The 21,056-nt window shown below is 32.9% G+C and overlaps 1 pseudogene; it reads right to left on the bottom strand.

Moving 5' to 3' along the window:
- LOC143404267 (glycogen debranching enzyme-like) overlaps window positions 1-21,056 on the bottom strand; it is a 51,791-nt pseudogene that overhangs the window by 14,028 nt on the left and 16,707 nt on the right.

Raw genomic sequence — 21,056 nt, 5'->3', positions numbered from 1 at the left:
CTTTTATATAATTATAAATGATGATAGGCTCAATATCATCATATGACTTTTTTGTGTGTTTTAGATTATTTCATAGGCTAGATACCTAGAAGCAGATTAAATTAATAAAAACATAAATATTTTATATCTCTTTTTTATTTATATATGACAGTGGAATGCATTACAATTCTTATTACATATATACAGCACAATTTTTCATATCTCTGGTCCTATACACGGTATATTCACACCAATTCATATCTTCATACCTGTACTTTGTATAATAATGATCCTCACATTCCACCATCATTAATAACCTATGCCCCCTCCCTTCCCTTCCAACCCCTCTGCCCTATCTAGAGTGGGATAGGGAGCGGGAATATGGGAGGAATATTTTATAGCACAATAAATACATTTGTAATTTTTTTTTCTTTTCTTTTCTTTTTTTTTTTTTTTTGAGAAAGGGTCTCGCTAAGTTGCTTAGGGCCTCACTAATTTGCTGAGGCTGGCTTTCAACTGGCAATCCTCCTGCTTTAGTCTCTCAAGCCATGGGATTACAGACATGCAACACCATGCCTGACTGTAAATTATTTTAAAAAAGGAATGCCATCAAAAATTGGTGTGAATATACTTATTATACAACCAGAGATATGAAAAATTGTGCTCTATATGTATAATAAGAATTGTAATGCATTCCACTGTCACATATAAATAAAAAAAATAAAAAATAAAATAAAAAAGGAATGCCATCATTAGTATATAAATACTTCTCAAAACTAAACATTTTTGATTTTGTTTGAATGGATCCCTCACCACAAATTTAAAAATTGTAATCCTGGCCTCCAGTGTATCTGAATGTGACTTTATTTAGAAACTCAACTTCACAAAGGTAATCAAGTTACAATGATCATTAGGGTGGACCCTAATCCAATCTGACTGGTATTTTTATAAGAGGAGATTTGGGCACAGACATACCCAAAGGGAAGATGATGTGAACTATAGGAAAAATGCCATGTGAACATGAAGATCCCAAACTAAATAAGGAGAGAGGCTTGGAACAGATTTTCCCTCACAGCCTTTTGGAAAGTTGCCTTTTTTCTCCACCCTTAAATAAATCCAGTATTTGATGAAAGTGGGTGGCAACTGTTTTGCCCCTTCTCTATTCTAGGGTACACTCTACATGTGACTGTGATTTCCAAGGAAACTTGTTTGCTATTTGCTGGGGTTTTTGGGGGGGAGGGGAGAGGGGAATTAATTTCTAACTTCTCCCACTGATATATAAACCTCATGGATTGAGTTTGTAATCAAAAAATATTTTTTTCCTGTCAGTCATTGTCTTATATACTTAGCACAGATTTGCAATTTAAAAATGTATGGTCTTCTTGGAACCCAGCTGAAGACTTGGCACATAGCGGTGTGGTGCCAGAAGACAAATGCCTACAGAACAAGTGGCATCCTTTCAGGTTTGAGAATGTTGGCCTGCTTCATTGAGAAGCCAGAGATGTGGGGAGAATACTTACCAACAAGGGGAAGTCCTTTATTTCTGTTTGGCATATAAAGACCTTCTATCCCATTGAGATTCTCTAATGAAAAATCATGGAAACAGTCTGGAAGAGAATCTCTGTAAGTTTTAAGAGGATTTTTTTTCTTCCAGCTTATTTTGGTTATAATTTCTAGTTTTTATAAATTTTAGATGGAAAATTTAATTTTAGAAATTTTTATCACAAAAAAATCTCAAAAAACAACAACAAAAAAGAGGAATGAAATTCTGATACACACACAACATGGTTGAACTGTAAAAAAAATATGCTCAATGAAATAAGCCAGAAACAAAGGGCCAATATATTATTATTTCAATTATATGAGGTACACAGATGCTATGATTTAAATGTGCTGGAAGCTTTAGGAGGTATGGCCTGATGAAGGTGGTTAAGTCACTGGAGACATTACCATTGGAAAAGATCAATGATGCCTTTCAGAGTGGCTTAAGTTCCAAAGAATAAGAATGATCCTGACCCCTAAATCTCTGCCTTTCTTCTTGTCATGGGATCTCCCCCATAAATAATCTCTCCCAGTATGAGGTTATCTGGCATGATGTGATATAACCAAGAGGGTCCTCACCAGAGGCCAAACTCAACAGGCATGCTTCAGCTTATACGTTCAGCCTCCAAACCTTTGAGCTAAACAAATTTTTTTCTTTATAAAGTGGCCTGCCTCAAGTATTTTGTTATAGCAACAAACACTGGACAAATACATTCAAATAGTTAAATACATAGACACAGAAAGTAGAATAGCAATTTTTAGGAGCTGGGGAATGAGTACTTATTGTTTACTGGGTAGTTTCTGTTTAGGATGACAAAAAAGTTCTGGAGATGGATAGTAATGATGGCTACACAACATGTGAATGTAGTTAAAGCCACTGAACTGCACACTTACAAATGGCTAAACTTGGACATTTTATAATAAAAATTTTATTTTATTTTATTTTTTTAGAGAGAGAGAGAGAATTTTAATATTTATTTTTTAGTTTTCGGTGGACACAACATCTTTTGTTTTTGTATGTGGTGCTGAGGATCGAACCTGGGCCACATGTATGCCAGGTGAGCACACTACCGCTTGAGCCACATCCCCAGCCCTAATAAAAATTTTAAAACAATATTTTTAAAATGCTTAACAGTCAAAAAACCAGCAATCCAATTAGAAAATAATCAAATGACACAATTAGGGACAATAAATGGCAAATAAGTACATGCAAAGATGTTTAACATTATAGAAATGCAAATATTGTATAGCAGTCTACACAACCATTAGCACTTCTTTGAAAATAAAACAAAACAAAACTCCATAACAACAAATGGTGATTCAGTGTAGATGAAAATCAACCAGAATGGTACAACCATTCTGGAACATTGTTTGGCAATTTCTTATAAAATAAAACAGGCACTCATTATATGACTGATTCATATCCTTGGGCATTCCCTGAGAAATGAAACATATGTGTCATGTAAAAATCTACATATGAAATAGTCATATTAGTTGTATTAGTAAAAAAATGGAAGTACCTAAATGTTCTTCAGTGGATGAAAGGTTAAATAAATTCTGACATCACTAAGAGGGAATACTATTCAGCAACAAAAAGAAATAAACTACCAATGCATGCAACCGCTTGGATGGATCTCGAGGGCATTATGATTAATGATTAAAACCACTCAAAAGGTTATATGAAGTACATTCAATTTACATAACATTCTCAACATAATAAAATCATATATAGAGAGAATTGATTAGCAGTTGTTAGAGTTCAAGTATGGCAGTAGAGTGGGTAGGTGTTAACTATAAAGGCAGACACAAAGACCTTTGTGGTGATGGATTAGTTCTGTATCTTGATTGCGGTAATGGTTACATGAAGTTATACATGGAGTCACATTTCACAGAGCTACATGCACACATATATGCAAGTGTGAGCATATATGCACAAACACACAGACACACAGATGAGAAAATGTAAAAACTAGAAACCAAATCAGGTTTAGTTAACAGTTAATAGACTAGTTAACAGTATCACACTAATGTCAATTTCCTAAAGATACTTCAGTTATATAAGACATCCCCACTGGGAGAAGCTGAGGGAAACTGTGTGAATGGCTCATGGTTCTCCATGTATCACTTTTTTGCAAACTTTTATGAATCTCAAATTCTCTCTAAACTATAAAGTTAAAAAATGGATACGCATGACATTTTCTATTAGATGGATAGAACTGGAGAACAGCATCTAAGTGAAATAAGACAGATCCAGAAAGTCAAGGGTATACTGTTTTCTTTCATATGCAGAAGCCAGAAACAAGGAAAAAAGAAAGGGGTACAGATACCATGAAAATTGAAGGGAGATCAGTGGAGCAGAGGGAGAGGAAGACAGGATGGGAAAAGAGAGGAAGAGTACAATGCAATTGACCAAATTATGATTTTCACCTTTATGTGCATCTATAAATCACCAATTAAAACTGTATAAATACATAAATAACCAGTAGAGTAGAGGAAAGGGAATATGGCTGGGTGAACATAGGTGGAGAGAACAGGGGAAGAAAAGAAGAAGTACTAGGGACTGAAGTGGAGCAAATGTTTATGTGATTATCTCAAAATGAACCCAAAATTTAATGCACTAACAAAATATTAAAATGACATATAAATAAAATAATACATGTTTTATAAAAATAAATATAAAATAAATGCATTAGAATGATTCTCTAAGAGAAATAGGGGAAAAACAAAAAAATCAACCTTGCATTGGCTAGTAATGATTGTGTGCCATAAAATAAGGAAGAAGTTAAAAGTTTATCAATTTTAACTTGATTAACATATACCCTTTTTGTAAAAACTGTTTTATAGGAGCCTAAGCCAAAGAGAGAGACCAGGGAAAAAAATCATTGTTTGCCACTTAGTAGCTCTGTGGTTTGGGGTAGGCTACTCTTCAATTTTCTCATTTAGTAAAAATGAAAACAAAATAACTTGTTCCAAATGTTCTTGGGAGAATTAAATTGGAACAACATAGGTTAAGTAGTTAGTACAATGCCTACCAGATAATGACTCAATTCATTGCAATTAATATTGATATTATTGGGGCTGGGGATGTGGCTCAAGCGGAGGCGTGCTCGCCTGGCATGTACGGGGCGCTGGGTTTGATCCTCAGCACCACATAAAAATAAAAATAAAGATGTTATGTCCACCAAAAACTAAAAAATAAATATTAAAAAATTCTCTCTCTTTAAAAAAAATATTGATGTTATCATTATAAATTGTAACCATCAATATTACAATTAATATTGGCGACTAGAATGATATGAAATTTCATATTTCCTCTAGAAACTAAAAACTAGGTGAGATCAGAAACAGTGTTATCTTTCTCATTGTTACATCTTAAGGTTTTGCACCCATTACTGCAAAGTGACAGAATGATTACAAGGCTGAATTTCTCTGCATCAGTGAATATTCACTATGGAGTTAAATTCCATACCTTCGTCCTTCATGTTTCGATCTATTTGTGGTCCAGCATTCCTTTCTCAGAACTGTATGCCCTGCATGTGTCTTTGCATGGCTTCCTGTATTACTTCAAACAATGGTTGATCCTGTTTGAGACAGAATGGATGTGACCTCTATTAGAAACTACATACTGATCTTCTCCTAAATCCCACAACTTAAGTAATGTGAAAACACATACTTTTATTTGGAGGGAGAAATAAGGATTGGAGTAGGCCCAGGGAAAAGCAGCAGCAGCTCCCACTACACAAAATAATACAATCTGTCAAATGAATATTTAACATTAGTAGTTTTAACTATTCAGGCCTGTGAAAAAATAATTTGTAATTTTGAAGATAGGTGAAATGATGAGCTTGAATAGTTTCTATCAGAACAATAAACAATAATGAGTTTAGCTTGTCATTTAGCACCTAAATATTCTTACTCCTCTGCACATATAGGAAATAGTAATTAAATTATGTGCAAAAGTGGTACTCTCAAACATGGGAATGTATGATGACTTCAGAAAATATCCCAGTGAATGTAAAGAGTCCACAGATAATTTTCTTTGTCCATATTAATAATAAAGTAATACTTAGGATGACATATAGGCAGATATATAATTGTATTTTTAAAAAATAAGGTGAAGCATATAAACTAAAAATGAAATTTAGAGTCCTTGTATATTTGATTATACTTTATACTTTATTTTTTTAAAAACCTGTAAATAAATCTGAATCTATCATATAAAAATTCTTGATATAGTTATAAAATGTATGAAGCACATAAAAATACTGTGCAACTTTTACCAAATTGTGAGAAAATAAATAGATCTAAAATAAATACCTACTTGATAACATTAACCCATGTAGGACAATGGAACATAGATAAAGAAATATTTTTTGACAAATGTTTTTTGAGTACTTCATGGTAAATATAAACATCATGGAGACACAAACATGCTAGCCCTGAAGCAGTTTCCATCACCCCTGAAGTCTTATACTGAACACATGATAACAAAAGTAGATCAGAAGTGACAAAAACATAGTATTATTGCACATTCCCTATTGGGGAAAAAAACTCAAAAATGTTTATCAGTTCAACATTGTTCATAAGATAGACTCTGAACTACCTGGATTGGTTGACAAAGCCCTCTACATCTGGTTCACCCTTTCCATATTCTCTCACTACCCTCAGGTGTTTTACACAGAAATTGAAACTAGGCTGAGCAGTATGTCCTAAACTGTGCTTCAACTCAATATGCTTCACTGTTCCTTTCATCTTTCAAGTCTTCCCATACCCCCCCACAAACTCTCCTAAAATCCAACTCATGTTTTAAGAGTCCATTTAGGTGAAATTTTAGCTACTTTATAAGTCCTTCTCCCTGAGTCCCACCTACTAATCCTCTCTCCCTTGTATGACACTGCATAGTACTACTTGTCCATCTTTGCAATGACCATATTTATGTGGACACATCATCTCTTCTACCATGTTACAAGCTCTTTAGGCAAGAAGCAGTTTTATTTTTACTGTGTATTAGGAAATAAGTCATATTTCAAGAAAAATGTTTTAATAAATTCTCTTTACCAGTGTTCCAGCAGGCAAAGGAGCAGAATCATCTGTTGGATACATTCTGGAAACTGGGCACATGAGAATGTCTACACCATTTGGAACCATTTTACAGTAATCTTGAATACACTGGAGTCACAACCACACAGCATCCCGGCAATTGTATCTGGCATAAATTCCTTCACCGAGGAGAGGTGAAGGTACCAGAAAATGCTAAAATAATATTCCTAAACAACAGAATTGAATGGATCATTTGAAATAAAAACATACTGTTAAAAACTGAAGACAAACATGTTCACTTTTGGTGACTGTGTCATGAAATATTTTCTCACTTGTCCTTATTTCTTTTGTATATATTTTTAGAAAGCAGTCATAATATGATAAACAAGCACTGAATTGAAAGTAAGAGATTTTGGTTGCAGCCCTGGCTTTTTCTCTAACAATTTGTGACTTTCCCTCTTTGGAACAGTTTTTTCATCTGTGCAGTCGGGGATTGGGGTAGGTGATTTTTAAAGCTCCCTACAGCTCTAGATTCTACTTTTGAAATCCATAGTATTTCAAAATCCAAATAATTATTAGGCATAAACTTTTATTTTATAACATACCAAATCAAAGCATATATATAAGAAACCGATGGCTAGAAGCTGACATTTAAAAAAACACTCAATTTTAAAAATTGGTATTTAAAATTTAAAAATAGTATTCTACTATCATATACCAAATGAGATGTAAGATTTGGTGTATCTCATTTGTCAGATGGAGTTGTGTTCTGGAAAGATCATAAAATTAATAAATAAGATGGCTGAGCTCTAAATCCTAGCTTTGCCACCTGTATGATCTTGGAAAAAGTTATTTAAAAACATCTAGACTCTAATGCTTTCTAACTAAAACATTCAGAAATTTTATTAATTCTATGTTTCAGTTTAATGTTTGTTCAGCAATAGTACAATAGGAAAGTTTTGTTTTCTAAAATACAAATGGGTCCGGATGCACATGACATTCCCAATTAATAAAAGGTGAGAGTACTAGCAATCTTGACCATCCAGAAAAATATCATACACATGAAAACTGAATAAAAGATTTCTGATCCATGAATACCTCTACAAAGGGAGAAAGGAAAACCACACCTGTGGTATAGCTAGTCAAAATAGTTGTTCCATTTCACATTTCCTATCCAGACTTCCAGTTGGTGACTGCTACCTAGATGATGTGAATACAGTTTCTTCTACAAACCTTGTCCTCTTCGTCTCCAGGTTAAGACTCAGGGGATCTGCCATAGGCACAAAGAATAGGCATTTCTAACAAGTTCTCAGGTGATGGTGTTAGTACTGGTTTGTGGAACATTCTGAATCACATAGCTGCAGAACTTTCTTTTCAACCTCCAATAAATTTATTTATATTATTGTGTGACATAAGAAAAGATTATTTTGAATCTGGAAACTGGAGCTTACAAGCTTGCAACAAATAGAAGGAAACCTTCTATCTTTTTTTTTTTTTTTCTGTAAGACTCAACAAGCCAGCAGTAACTTCATTATAAAAGACATAAAATGATCAAAAATTTTACCTTATAAAAATAAACTTACAAATTCTGAAAATAACCTAACCTATAATATGAATGAATAGAACTTGGTAAATTCAAAGAGTTTTCCCTCCTTTAAATTTTTCCTATATTTTTCAATGAACATTTATAAAAATACCAATTAAAAATTTATGGAAAACATACCTCTCAAATGTTGAGATTAGATGGATCAGTAGAAAGTTTTGAAGAACATATAGAAAACACTAAGACATAAACTTACATTGCAACTTTTTAGATGATTTCTTACCTAGCTTCTAAATATCGTCCAGTAACTAGCAGTAAACCTTTAAGTGCAATAAAAGTATCCCTTCCCCAGCAGCGGAAAAGACCAGAGGAAAAATGGGGTAAGCCTAACAGAAAAGATAAATATATGTAAATATAAATATAATAAACTGTATTATCACACAATAATAGTTACTCTAAACATGGGGTAGAAGAGTAAGTTACAATGTGTCTGCAAACACTAAAATTATCTGCAAAATGTATGCCTGGTATGTCAACTTTTATGGAATGAAATTTATATATATAACCACTGAGCCAAATTTCCAGGCTTTTTTATTAATTTTGAGACAGGGTCTCACTACATTCCTTAGGGTCAGCATGCATTAATTCCTGATGCTAGCTTTAAACTCATGATCCTCCTGCCTCCAACTCCTGAGTCAATAGGATTATAGGCATGTGCCAACACACCCAGAGTAACTCTTCTTCTTTTTAAAAAATATTTCGTTTTTAGTTGTAGTTGGACACATACCTTTATTTTATTGATTTATGTGTGTTGCTGAGGATCAAACCCAGGGTCCCGCACATGCCAGGCAAGTGCTCTACTGCTGAGCCACAACCCCAGCCCCAATTCTATATTCTTATCAGGTTATTTTTGCTTGTTTGTTGGAGATAGGCTCTTTCTATGTTGTGCAGGCATTGTCCAGTTTCAGCTTCCGATGCTGGGAATACCACATCTGATTTACCAGATTTTTAAAAGACCCAAAGGAGATTAAAAAACAGTGCTAGATTTTTTTTTTTTTTTGAGATTCTAAGGATAATACCCAGGGACTCCTGTATGCTATGCCAGCACTTTCACACTGAGTTACATCCTCTGCCCCAAGAACAAGTGCTAGACAATTGATTTCAAGATTGCTACACAACTGATTTCAAGATATCTTTAAAAAGACAAAAACTTTTATTTTAATAAATTAAAAGCAAGAAATCAAATATTTAACATATAAAGTAATATAATATGATACTAAGTACATGCTTTAAAGATTCTACCCTGCCTTTAAGGATAATAAGTAAATCTAAATATGAAATGATTACCTGAATGATAACCAACTAAATACATATATTACTCTATTATTCTGGAGTCAAACATATTACCAAATTTCCTATTAATTTAAAACAAATTAATACTGTTATACTTTGTATACAATAAATATATATAATGTTTGTCAACTGAAAATAAATATATTTTGGCTGGGTGTGGTGGCACAAGCCTGTAATCCCAATAATCTTGAATGCTGAAGCATGAAGTTCGAGAGTTTGAGACCAGTCTCAACAATTTAGCAAAGCTCTAAGCAACTTAATGAGATCCTGGATAAAAATAAAAAATAAAAAAGGGCTACGATGAAGCTCAGTTATAAAGCACCCCTAGTTTCAACCTTCATTACCTGCCCCCTCAAAAAAGGAAAAGTAAAAATAAATGAATTTTTAAAAAGTGTTATACTTTCATAAAAATTTTTTGCAAATGAAAACGAGATTTTGTATGCTAAACAATGAACATTTGTGATATTTACAACTTTTATGTATAAGATAAAAATAGGATATGTAATAGGAAAAATTCTAAAATTTTACTTTTAGACTGATTTGAGTTTATTTTTTTCCCTGTGATTTAGGGGATTGAAGAAAGGTCCTTGTACATGTTAGGCAAGTGCTCTACCACTGATTTACATTCCCAGTCCAGTTGTTTTTTTTTTATAAAACATTTGAAGAAATATGATTGTTATCTGTTATTTGTACTAAAAAAAATAATAGTCAAAAAATGGTGAAGCAGCCAGGTACAGTGGCACAAGCCTATAATCCCAGAAATTCGGGAGATAGAAGCAGAAGGATCACAAGTTCAAAGACAGCCTCCGCAATTTAGTGAGGCCCTAAGCAATTTAGTGAGACCCAGTCTCAAAGTAAAAATTAAAAAAGGGTGGAGATGTGGCTCAGTGGTTAAGCACCCTAGGTTCAATCCCCAGTGCCAAGGGGACCCCCCCAAAAAAAAGAGAGAGAAAGAAGAAGAGGAAGAATAAAAAAAGAAATATTGGAACAAAGGGCAACATTAGACATTTTTTCTATGCTATCTCCAAAATGATAGTACAGAGTTTCCCTAAACACACTGTGGTTTTTTTTAATATGTTTTTTAGTTGTCAATGGACTTTGTTTATTTATATGCAGAACTGAGAATTAAACCCAGTTCCTCACTCTTACTAGGCACAATCTCACCACACACTGTGTATTTTTAAATAATGGTTGATATGCATGATTGATGGCTACTAACTTTGATAATGACGACAATGACAGCAGCTAACATATATGTAGCAGTCTGTGTCAGACAGCATTCCTATAGTTTAACCCATTCAACATTTTGTATGAAACATAGACAGAGAGATTCAAAGGTGACTTTAAATTTGTATATCCTAAAATATATACAGTCTGTCTTTATTAAAAAGGAAAGCCTATAAAATCTGTATCACTGATACGTGGAAATATTTTATTAACTTTTTTAATTTGTTCTTTTTAGATATACATGAGAGTAGTGTATATTTGGACATATTATATATACATGGAAAATACTTCTCATTTTTGTGGTTGTACATGATGTGGAGTTACACTGGTCATGTGTTCATAATGTACACAGGAAAGTTACTGCCCAATTCATTCTATGGGCTTCCTATTCCCATCCCTGCTTCTGTTCACTCCCCTTTGTCAAATCCAAGGAACAAATTTCTATTCTTCCCTTCCCACACACCCATATTAACCTTTTCATCTCTGAGAGTATATAACTTATAGATCATATATCTTTGGAATAATTTCTGCTTTGTCAATTATTATAAAAGTTTATAATTATAACATGTTTTGTAATACCATCACCAAAGAAATGAATTCCCAGCCATTTTAAAATGAACCTCCAAAAAACCTACATGCAAATCTGAGTTTATTCTATTTTTGCCAGTAAGCACTAGGCAAAACATTCCATGCAAGAAGAAAATACCCGAATTTCTATTTACTTACTATACTATACTTGGTATGTAAGTGTATCAGGTACCATTAACATATATTGGTATACAATTTATAAATAAATGCATGTATTAGGGGTATTTAACAGCAACAGCATACAATCAAAAGACTGAAATTACTATTTGATGTAATAGGCTTCTATGAAATAGGCTAAAACCTAAAATTCTTCATATCAGCATGTTTCTTCCCCACAATGGCTCAGTTCAGTTTCATGAGTATTTGCATGGATTCATTGGGAAATGACAGGTACTAGAAGATCAAACAGTCAAGTGAAAATATGAAACAATTATAGAACTAAACCAGAGTTTTAATTTCATTCTTTAATAAAATTGTTTTATTTTTTTATTTTTGTGGTGATAGGGATTGATCTTAGGGCCTCACACATAGTTGGCAAGTACTCTACCCCTGAGCTATATCTCCACTCCCAAAAAAGAGTTTTATGATTTTTTTATGATCATTCTAAATGAAAAGTTAATTTTTATTGCAGTTGTTGGGTACCATGAAGCCTTTTCATTTGATCTATGCAGATACAAAATTAAAGACATTTAAATTTAAATTTGGGGGCCATGAATATATAATATTTTCTTCAATTTCACATATTTCAGGTAAGTTTTGAGAATTCTCAACTTCAGTGACCTCAAGTATTAAATATTTTCCAGAAATATGATGGAAATTTATTTCAAAGTAAAGCCTGTTCTTTATCCTATTTTGCTTACTCATATTTGTTATTTGATTGAATTTTTTAATCTACTTTCAGGAACAGATGCCAATAAGCATGGCTGGAAGTTTTTTATGTTCAATTGACAGCATCTGGATGCATAATAATAGTAATTTCTTAAAACTTTTATTACTTGTGCCTGGGGCTCTGGCTCAGGGTTAGTGCACTTGCCTGGCATGTGTGAGGCACTGGGTTAGATTCTCAACACCACGTATAAATAAATGAAATAAAGGTCTATCAACAACTGAAAAAATATTTAAAAAAAAATTTATTAGATGTTTATGGACCTTAATTTTATTTATTTATGTATATGCAGTGTTGATAATTGAATCCAGAGCCTCACAGATGCTAGGCAAGCATTCCACCACTGAACCACAACCCCATTGCCCATATAATAATCATTTAAAATCAGTTTTGTGTTTTGTAACTTATAGGACACCTTTTAATGATCTTTAGATAAGTTTATTTTAAAAACAGGGAAGAGATATAGGAAAATGGGTAGTAAAATAATGATTTAAAACATATATTTTAAATATTATTTAAAATAATACCATGAGTTGGAAGAAAAGGATTAACCAGACACAATAAAAACATACATAAATGCCACATAAATGCCTCATATACTGTTATAACTAAATAATAACATGGTTAGTATTTTAGGAGTGTCTATGAAATTTTACTAAGCAATAACATACAGTCTTCGATAACTTCATTATTTTTTTTAAAAAGTCTTTTTCTTGTAAGTTTTCCTTTTGAATACTATTGATTTATACATTTTAACCTTCTACAAAATTTCCTACCTGCAGCTAAAGAAGCACAACACTGCTGCTTTTCCTTTGTGATCTCATTCAACCTATATGGTACATCCAGAAGGGAAGGTGAAAGAAGTGGCAGAGAAGGGAATTTTCCTACTCCACACATTTGGACTGAACCCAATGAAAGATGTTTTACAAGGGTTGAACCATTCTGAACAAAGCTGTAATGAAAGTGATAGGATTTAAAATATGATCTGTAAAAATACAATACTTTTTAGCAGTTTTATTCTGTTTTTCCCCTTCAAATGATTTCTCCACACAAATGTATAAAGATAGTAATGTAGTAGGAAAAAATGTTCAATTTGATTAGATTTCAGAACTACTTTTATGGCATTCATTATTTTAGCCGGCTTTACTCCTGGCCTTGTTGTAATACAAATGGCAGAATTGAAGTGCTTTTTCTTTCTGAAAAATCTGAAAACATGCCCAAATCAACCTGCTGGCTCTCACAGTTCACTTCCATTTGTAGTTGCATTTTAGAAAATTTCATTGTAAAAGGCAGAATTCATTCATAATAATACCAGAATATTTTTTCTTTTAATCGATGAAAAATAGAGAAAGAACTCTATGTACATATTCTAAACATTATATCAATTAAATTTAACAAATCAATGAATAAATAAATAGAAACAAATAACATAAAACAAGTTAATTTTCCCCAAACATATTTTATATAGAACAAATTTTAAATGGGTTTGTTTCTCTATGATTCAGACTAAAGGATGTTAATAAATTTACTCTCCACTTAAAAACTTTTCCAGCTCTGAGTCTCCAAAATTCATGCTTTGGTATTTTAAGAGCATGTGTAAAGTGACTCTGTTTATAGTTTCTATGCAAACACATCTATTTACGTAAGCTTTGTTGGCTATACCTTGACATCTGCTTCCATGCTGCATCCAGAAGATTGGTGTATGCACCAATTAATATAGCATCAAAGTAACATGGGATAAGTTATCGTGGGATCTGCTTCAAGTAGAAGAACATAGCCTGCAACCATTTACCAACCTGTTATAAAAACAATTTTAAAAGTTAATTTGGTGTGTTCACAGGCTACACATATTTTAAGAGATAAATCATAACATGAAACAGTGCTATCCAATAATTCATGAATCAAATTTCCATGTATTAAAACTAGAAACACAAAGAAGGGAGAAAAACAGGTAAATATTATATATATATATATATATATATATATATATATAAAATTCTTACTGTGCCTTTGCTTATTTTGGACTAGAACACAGCTTACTTATTTAATACTTACTTCAGCAATATTTCCTGATCGTGAAATAAGCCGGCCACTGACATAATCAATCATCCAATCTCCAGATATCAAATTTTCACACAAAGGATGCCCCAGGTCATTCTTTGGTCTTATTTCTGCCAATATGGACATTAGCAGTGAAAATTCAGATATACCATGATGCATTACTGATAGAGTCAAAATATCCCATAGATGAGTTACGGCTAGTCCCTGATGATTTGAAGTGAACAGAGAAGCAGACAAAATGGCCACTTAGTCCACAATGGTACTCAGCATAGTAGGAGGAAAGTGTGGCTGTATGGACTGAAACCAGGATGTAAAGGCATGTTGAGGGAGACTACTGCCACAATTCATACAAAGCTTTCCAAAAATTATAACTTGTGGCAGTGGCCTACTTTTTTTAATGTTATAATATTCAAAGTCAACTGGCATTTTTATTTTTGCCTTAAGGCATAAAGGAGAAAAAATTGATAATCCTGTATCTTTCCATGTTAAAAAGTGGTAGATTCATTATTATTTGGGCAAGATTTAAGAAAATCACAGAACTGGTCTCAGAGAAAGCAAAAATACCTATGGTGATAAGAAGAATAATGCTTGCTTTAGAGGGACTCTGAGGAGGCACTTCAAAGTAAGAAATTATCAAAGTGAGATATTAGGCAAATTCTCAATTAGGCAAAATTATTAATTATTAGGCAAAATTATTAATTACTAGGCAAAATTCTCAAATAGATGCATTAGAATGTCTGTGTACATAGAAGAGTCTGTTATTCAATGAACGAACAATTGCATTTCTTTTATCATTCAACAAGATAATCATAGCTTAGCTACTGTGAATTATGCTGCTATAATGTGCCTGCATGACTGTAGTATGTGATCTTAAATTGCTAAGCAGTGGGAGAGCTGGGTCAAATGGTGGTTTCATTCCTAGTTTTCTAAGGAATCTCCCTCCATACTGTATTCCAGAGTGATTGCACCAATTTGTAGTCCCACCAACAATGTATAAGTGTACCTTTTTCCCCATATCCTTCCCAACATTTATTATTGTTTCTTGGATTCTTGATAATTGCCATTCTCACTGAAGGGAAATGAAATCTCACTGCACATCAAAAGATGAATGGGTTAAAAAAAAATGTGGTATATATACGCAATGGAGTATTACTCAGCCTTTATGTCATTTGCCAGTAAATGATGGACCTGGAGACTATCATGCTAAGGGAAATAAGCCAATCCTTAGAAGCAAAAGTTTTCACTGATATGTGGAAGCTAACCCACAATAAGGCGGGGTCATGAGAAAACAGAAGTTCAGATTAGACAAAGGGGAATGGAGGGAAGGGAGGGAGAATAGAAAAAGAGAAGGAAGTGGAATTAATCTTACATAATTTTCCTATGTACATGTATGAATACCCCACTGTGAATCCCACCAAGGTGTACATCCATAAGAATGATGTCCTAATTAGAATAAAATACATTCCCTGCTTATATAGTTACATCAAAATACACTATGTTGTCATGTATAACTAAAAAGAACCAATAAAAATAAAAATTAAAAATTAATAATTCCCACCTTATTAAAAATGTTATTTTGGTTTCAGTGATATCAACTAAATCTAGTTAGAATTTAATGAATCCATGAACTGTGTATATGGAATATTCTGAGAAATAAACAAATTTAAGATAAAGTTTTTCCTTCAAGGGAAGAAAAATTTGGGAAATAAACCTTAAATACAAAAAAAAATATGGAAAGCAAGACAGTATAAAATAACATTCTACATATGTCCTAAAACTTTTGTGAAAGGTGAATGTTGCTCAGTAAATATTGGTACCACTCTTGAACAATGAAATATGATGGGAACAGTGTTTCAGAAAACAGATCTGACAGTGACCAAAAGGATGGAATTAAGTGTGGAGGAAGGAACAACAGCTAGAGTGAAAATGGAGTAGAGTAACTGCTTAAAACAACTAACAGGTATATTTACATACTACTAATAGAACAAAATAATTTGTTTTACCAATAAATACAACAGGTCTCAGAAAAATTTACTAGAACTTATGTGCTTGCTTTAGTAGGAGGTATAAAAGCTGAAGACAAGAATCACAAAAAAGATTAAAAGCTACATTCTTCTTTCTCAAGTTATAATCTTAGTAGAATGTTAAACACTTCCCAAGTGCTTAGTATGAACTCACTATTGTCTAAGTGTATTAAATGCATTAACTCCCTTCATTCTATCAACAATCCCTTGTGGTATATACTATTATTAGTGACAATTTGCAATGAAAAAACTGAACCAAAGAGAGTTTAACTACTCCAAGGTTATGCAGCTACTCAGTGGAATCTAGGTCTAGTTTTAGAGCCTGCTTCTTAAATACAATAAAAAACATTCAAAAAATTATAATTACCAAAATAAGGTAATATATTCCAGAAAGTATAGTAAATAAAGGGAATGGGTATCTATCTGTAGAACAAAGAAATTACTGCAGAAAGCAGTAGTTTGTAAAGGTTCAGCTGGGTATGATGGTACACACCTGTAATCCCAGCAACTTGGAAGGCTGTGTTTGGAGGATTGCAAGTTCAAGGTCAGCCTGGGCAACTTATGCAACTCTGTCTCAAGATTAAACAATAAAAAAAGGCAGAGGATGCAGCTCAGTGGAAGAGCACCCCTGGGTTTAATCCCTGGTACTGCAATAAAAATAAAACATTAAAAAAATAAAAATAAAAAAATAAAAAAAGAAAGGCTTTATGAAAGGTATAAAAATGAAACCGGTCCTTAAAGAAGGGTTAAGTGAGAAAGAAATAAAGGTCAAAAAAAGAGGCATGACAAATGGCAAACTATATGAACCAGAAATATGGACTTGATAAGCCAAATTTCTTATACAAAAATCTGGGAAAATATTACCAACCAGATAGATTAATAATAAACTCATAGTTAAATACTTTGTTTCTGTAATCTATCTTATAAATACTCTAACTACATAATATACTAATATAAGTTTGTTCTCCACCCCCTCTCGTTAGAGGCTGGGAATCAAACCCAGGGCCTTCAGCATGCTAGGCAAGAACTCCACCACTGAGCCATGTCCCTAGCCCTGTAAGTTCCTTTTATAGGAGGAAACAAATATGCAACAAGAACAAAAATCCAATTAGTCCATTATATGAAGAAGAAAGAAGAATGTGTTATATTTATAACTCAGTTTCTTTTGGAGCCTAAACAAACATATTCTGCTTTTTGAACATAATAAACCAAGTCAAAAAATATTAATTAAGGTTAAAGTATATTTAAGAATTCTAAATGATTTGAACGAATGACACAGAGCCAGTAATTCTAGGTAGCATTTACTGAGTGAATACTTTGTGCTACACCCTGGTTATAGTGTTTTACTTGAATGATTTTATTTACTCCTCATGAAGCCTTCTGAATTAGTCAATATTATTCACATCTTACTGAGGCAGCAACTGGGGTACAGAGATTATGTTACTTGCCAAAGGTCAATGAGTGTGGAACAGAGTCACAGCTTGAACCCAGGCAGTTGTACTCTCAGCCCATACTTCTATTTCTTTAAGGAAGACATTGTATGTCTTTAAAAGAAAAATAAAAAGTTTGTCTATTCTTATACTAGCTTACCTTGAAGACCTGCATATTTAAGGGAAGACCAGTTTGGTATGTCATAGCAACCTCCACCATCTCCCTGTTCTTCTGATTCACATCGGTAAAGTATCTGATTTAGCTCAGTCAAAGTTAATTTAGAGGCAATACTAAGAATTGAAAAACAAAGATAAAAGGTTAAATATACTGACTTTTACTTGCTTTTAATAAAAGCAAAAGAATAAAACCTGCATTATAAAGTATCTTGGTAATGTACATTTTAGGAACTCAGTATTAAAATAAACATCATATATATGTTATAAATAGTAACCAAGAAGCACAAAATGCTAGAAATTAAATTACAACCAATATTACTCCAAAACCAAGTACATGATTAAAGTACCAAATTTTATTGATTAAAGCATGATGGAGGACTTAAAATCAGCATACTACATTGATGCAGCCATATCAATGTTTATAGCAGCTCAATTCACAATAGCTAAACTATGAAACAAACCTAGATGCCCTTCAACAGAGGAAAGATGAAGAAAATGTGATACATACACACAATGGAATATTACTCAGCCTTAAAGAAAACTGAAATTATGACATAGGCAGGTAAATGGATGGAACTAGAGAATATCATGCTAAGTGAAATAGGCCAATCCCAAAAAACCAAAAGCTGAATGTTTTTTCTGATAAGTGAATGCTGATCCATAGTGGGGTGGGGGATAAGGAAAAATGAAGGGACACTGGTTTGTGTACAGGGAAGTCAAAGGAGTCAGGGGAAAGTTGTGGTTGTGGGGAAGGGAAGGACAGTAAAAAGAGACAGACATCATTATCCTATATATATGTATGATTACACTACTGGAGTGACTCTGAACCATTTACAGCCAGAGGAATGAGACGCTGTGCTCCATTTGTGTACTATACGTCAAATGTATATTCTTCTGTAAAATAAATAAATTTTTTTAAAAAAAGGCATGATGGAGCCAGCTGTGGTGGCACACACCTGCAATCCCAGTGGCTGAGGAAGCCAATACAAGAGGATCTCAAATTCAAGGCCAGACTCAGAAATTTAGCAAGGCCCTAAGCAACTTACTGAGACCCTGTCTCAAAATAAAAAAAAAATAAATAAACAGGCCTGGGGATGTGATTGAGTGGTAAAGCATCACTGGATTCAATCTCTAGTACTGGGGGTGGGGTGGGGAGAATACAAAGATCTTTTGGTCTTTTATATACTTTATATTATAAGTCTATTTTTTAGTCCTTTCAGTTTGACTAATTTTTTTCTCTGATAAGTGTGACATAAAGAATTTTTTATGCTGTTTATCTTAAAAACTTTGAATATCTATCAAAGGATCAATAAAGGGATAATCAAAAGTCAAAGTTAACCACCAAAGAAACAACAGTCTCTGCCTTTGTATTTCTCTCCTGGCACCATCTTTTGTAAAAGGTTGCACTGCCCCTCAGTTCCATCATTCAAGAAACCAGCATCTTCTCAGAAAAAAAGATGCTTCTTGATAATGGTCAGAGGAAAGTCTAAGTGTCGTGGCCTTAATTTCCCTTCATTCAATTAGGACTGAGACTGTAAAACTGACTGCAGATGAATATAACTGAGTTGTATTTTCCTGTATTTCTGGTTGCTCAGATGACTTCATTTTACATAATTGCAATTTTATGTGAACATATGTCCTCTTGAACATACATCCTTTTTTGTCTTTTTGTTCTGTCTTGGCTTAGAGCTGTGCTTTGTCTCTATCTCAGCCTTTCTCCTCACAGCTATATTTCATGAATCAAGACTGACCATTTGCAGACTTAATACCAACTTCACTTTAGGGCATTATTTTCCAACATGTAGCCAGTGGACTCCTTCCACAAAAATAACCTTGAAAGCTGTTTAGAAGGCAGATTTCTTGCCCTTGCCCTGAAATAATCAGAGTAGGTTCAAGGGGGAATGTGATTTTATAAGCATTCTACAGAAACATACATCTATTGCAAATTGTTTTTTTTTAGCAGCTACTTTGCTAAGAATGGTTTGAATTTCTTAATTCTTTAATTTTTAATTTCTTAATTCTTTCTTAATTTCTTCAATAATAAATGTGCTCATAAAACAACAAAGAATTTAACACCAAAGAAAAATGGGATAATATATAAAATGACATTTCACCAGATAAATACAAATGGACAAAAAACTTAATTAATATGTTGAGATGTTATTTTAAAGTATTTTAAACTTCATATTTACCAATTTAATTAGTAATAACTAACATTTATGATCATTTACTGTGTGTTAAACACGATGTGTTTTATATGAATAATTCTCACAACTCTCCATTAACAGGCACTCAGTCTTATTTCTTATAGCTAATAAGAATCCAAAAAAAAAAATAATTCTTACCTAGTCTGGGTCTATACTCAGCTTTAACATACTGCATTACAATAATATATATTCAGTATTGGTAAGGATGGACACTCTAACACTGACCTGAATATTCTCATTAGTACAATCTTCCTGGAGAAGACGTGGCAGTATAGACTGAAAGACACAATCTTATAATACAATATAGCACCAAAATTTAATTTCTGGAAATTTATCCTAGTAAGAATGAAAGCAAACACATCAAGCCCTGTATGTGCTAGTCATTCTATTATAAGTGGTTTGTATTTGCCCTATTTAATCCTTACAAAACCTAAGAGGTAGATACTATTTATTATAAGCTCTTTTTTCCAGATGAGGATTGAGCTGAAAAAAGTTATTAATTACTTGTCTAAAATCATTGATGGTGATGCAACTATAATTGAACCTACATCTAAGCTTCAAAACCCATATTATTCAGTATTAGTGGAACACATAGAAAGTGAATAATTAAAGATTTATTCCAAGAAGAATGTACAAAGACATAAATAATAGGGAATATTAGAAGCATTCTAGATGTCCAAAATGGAAAATGATTGAATAAATCATGGTATAGCCATATAATAGAATAATATGTTGAAATTTTAAAAAATGATGTAGTGAGTAGTGTGATATATAGAACCTAACCTCAGTTCAATAAAATTGTGTGTGAGTCTCTGTTTATGTAGACATGTATGTATCTATATCTGAAGAAAGACTGCACAAGAATGAGAAAGCACTCCTGTGAATACCCACATGAATGATAATATAATAGGATAACTACAGCTGATGCTGACACTACTGGTCCCTGCACCACACTTTAAGTAGTATGGACAGAGAGGACTCTTAACATGTTTAAATCAA

The sequence above is a fragment of the Callospermophilus lateralis genome, chromosome 7 (assembly GCF_048772815.1).
Source record: "Callospermophilus lateralis isolate mCalLat2 chromosome 7, mCalLat2.hap1, whole genome shotgun sequence".
NCBI classification, from domain to species: domain Eukaryota; kingdom Metazoa; phylum Chordata; class Mammalia; order Rodentia; family Sciuridae; genus Callospermophilus; species Callospermophilus lateralis.
Note: the sequence above shows the minus strand (reverse complement) of the source record. Positions and strands in the feature narration are given on the sequence as shown.